The 2,000-nt window shown below is 51.9% G+C and overlaps 5 non-coding genes across 5 annotated transcripts; 1 reads left to right on the top strand and 4 right to left on the bottom strand.

Annotated features, from left to right (window-relative positions):
* Positions 1-150: 150 nt before the first annotated feature.
* On the bottom strand, positions 151-269 carry LOC131452840 (5S ribosomal RNA). The gene has a single exon (XR_009237602.1). It is a non-coding gene; the product is annotated as a 5S ribosomal RNA (ribosomal RNA).
* A 296-nt stretch (positions 270-565) lies between these two features.
* Positions 566-684, bottom strand: LOC131452855 (5S ribosomal RNA). The gene has a single exon (XR_009237615.1). It is a non-coding gene; the product is annotated as a 5S ribosomal RNA (ribosomal RNA).
* A 296-nt stretch (positions 685-980) lies between these two features.
* On the bottom strand, positions 981-1,099 carry LOC131452900 (5S ribosomal RNA). Its single transcript, XR_009237658.1, has one exon. It is a non-coding gene; the product is annotated as a 5S ribosomal RNA (ribosomal RNA).
* Positions 1,100-1,407: 308 nt separating this feature from the next.
* LOC131452992 (U2 spliceosomal RNA) lies at positions 1,408-1,600 on the top strand. Its single transcript, XR_009237742.1, has one exon. It is a non-coding gene; the product is annotated as a U2 spliceosomal RNA (small nuclear RNA).
* A 124-nt stretch (positions 1,601-1,724) lies between these two features.
* On the bottom strand, positions 1,725-1,843 carry LOC131452775 (5S ribosomal RNA). Its single transcript, XR_009237539.1, has one exon. It is a non-coding gene; the product is annotated as a 5S ribosomal RNA (ribosomal RNA).
* Between the last annotated feature and the right edge of the window lie 157 nt (positions 1,844-2,000).

Here is a 2,000-nt window from a genome sequence, read left to right as displayed (position 1 = left end):
CATCGAGATGGGTAAGCTGCTGCCCATCTCCAAGCTTCTCACGTGCTTGCAGAGCGACATCCAAGGCTGAAACTAGAAGGACGTTAACGTGTGCCCGTGCGTCAACGTAATTGCAAGCCCATGTTTCTTGTAAGGAAGCAGCAGTGTAAAAGCTTACAGCACCTGGTATTCCCAGGCGGTCTCCCATCCAAGTACTAACCAGGCCCGACCCTGCTTAGCTTCCGAGATCAGACGAGATCGGGCGTGCTCAGGGTGGTATGGCCCTAAGCCGACGGGCTGGGGACACAGACTCCTTTTATAGACTAGGCAAGGCCCCCTGCTCGTGGAGGAGCTCAAAAGTCAGCCTTTCGAACACACTGCACTTGAGCCTTTATCTCCACAACCTGCTACACTCTATTCCAGTATTAGGAAGCTACACCGAGATGGGTAAGCTGCTCCCCATCTCCAAGCTTCTCACATGCTTGCAGAGCGACATCCAAGGCTGAAACTAGAAGGACGTTAACGTGTGCCCGTGCGTCAACGTAATTGCAAGCCCATGTTTCTTGTAAGGAAGCAGCAGTGTAAAAGCTTACAGCACCTGGTATTCCCAGGCGGTCTCCCATCCAAGTACTAACCAGGCCCGACCCTGCTTAGCTTCCGAGATCAGACGAGATCGGGCTTGCTCAGGGTGGTATGGCCGTAAGCCGACGGGCTGGGGACACAGACTCCTTTTATAGACTAGGCAAGGCCCCCTGCTCGTGGAGGAGCTCAAAAGTCAGCCTTTCGAACACACTGCACTTGAGCCTTTATCTCCACTACCTGCTACACTATATTCCAGTATTAGGAAGCTACATCGAGATGGGTAAGCTGCTGCCCATCTCCAAGCTTCTCACGTGCTTGCAGAGCAACATCCAAGGCTGAAACTAGAAGGACGTTATCGTGTGCCCGTGCGTCAACGTAATTGCAAGCCCATGTTTCTTGTAAGGAAGCAGCAGTGTAAAAGCTTACAGCACCTGGTATTCCCAGGCTGTCTCCCATCCAAGTACTAACCAGGCCCGACCCTGCTTAGCTTCCGAGATCAGAAGAGATCGGGCGTGCTCAGGGTGGTATGGCCGTAAGATGACGGGCTGGGGACACGGACTCCTTTTATAGACTAGGCAAGGCCCCCTGCTCGTGGAGGAGCTCAAAAGTCAGCCTTTCGAACGTTCAAGAGTTTAAGTTGTTTTTGGTGGGCTTTGCTGTATGGCCGCGCCCTTTGAGTGTGTCAAATGTCAAGCAGCTGTCCGTCAAGGCTCAGAGGTGCACTTAGATCACCTTGGGGCGGAGGTGATCAGCAGCAGCCTTTGTTATGCGCACTTAAAAAACTTGGCACCACAACAAGTAACTTGTGTGCCAAGATCTTGAGTTGGCCCCAGACACTTGTGGGCCATCGCTTCTCGGCCTTTTGGCTAAGATCAAGTGTAGTATCTGTTCTTATCAGTTTAATATCTGATATGTCCTCTATATGGGGATTAAATATTAAATGCATTTTTGAGCATTGGGAGGTGAAAACTGGGGCTTGCTCTCTTCACTCCTTGCATTGACCTGGCATTGCAGTGCCACCAGGAACGGTGCACCACTCTCTTTTTTCTGTGCAAACCAAATCAAGGCTGGAACTAGAAGGACGTTAACGTGTGCCTGTGCCCGTGCCCGTGCGTCAACGTAATTGAAAGCCCATGTTTCTTGTAAGGAAGCAGCAGTGTAAAAGCTTACAGCACCTGGTATTCCCAGGCGGTCTCCCATCCAAGTACTAACCAGGCCCGACCCTGCTTAGCTTCCGAGATCAGACGAGATCGGGCGTGCTCAGGGTGGTATGGCCGTAAGCCGACGGGCTGGGGACACAGACTCCTTTTATAGACTAGGCAAGGCCCCCTGCTCGTGGAGGAGCTCAAAAGTCAGCCTTTCGAACGTTCAAGAGTTTAAGTTGTTTTTGGTGGGCTTTGCTGTATGGCCGCGCCCTTTGAGTGTGTCAAATGTCAAGC

Source organism: Solea solea, unplaced genomic scaffold, assembly GCF_958295425.1.
Source record: "Solea solea unplaced genomic scaffold, fSolSol10.1 scaffold_60, whole genome shotgun sequence".
NCBI classification, from domain to species: domain Eukaryota; kingdom Metazoa; phylum Chordata; class Actinopteri; order Pleuronectiformes; family Soleidae; genus Solea; species Solea solea.
This window is presented reverse-complemented; position numbering and strand designations above follow the sequence as displayed.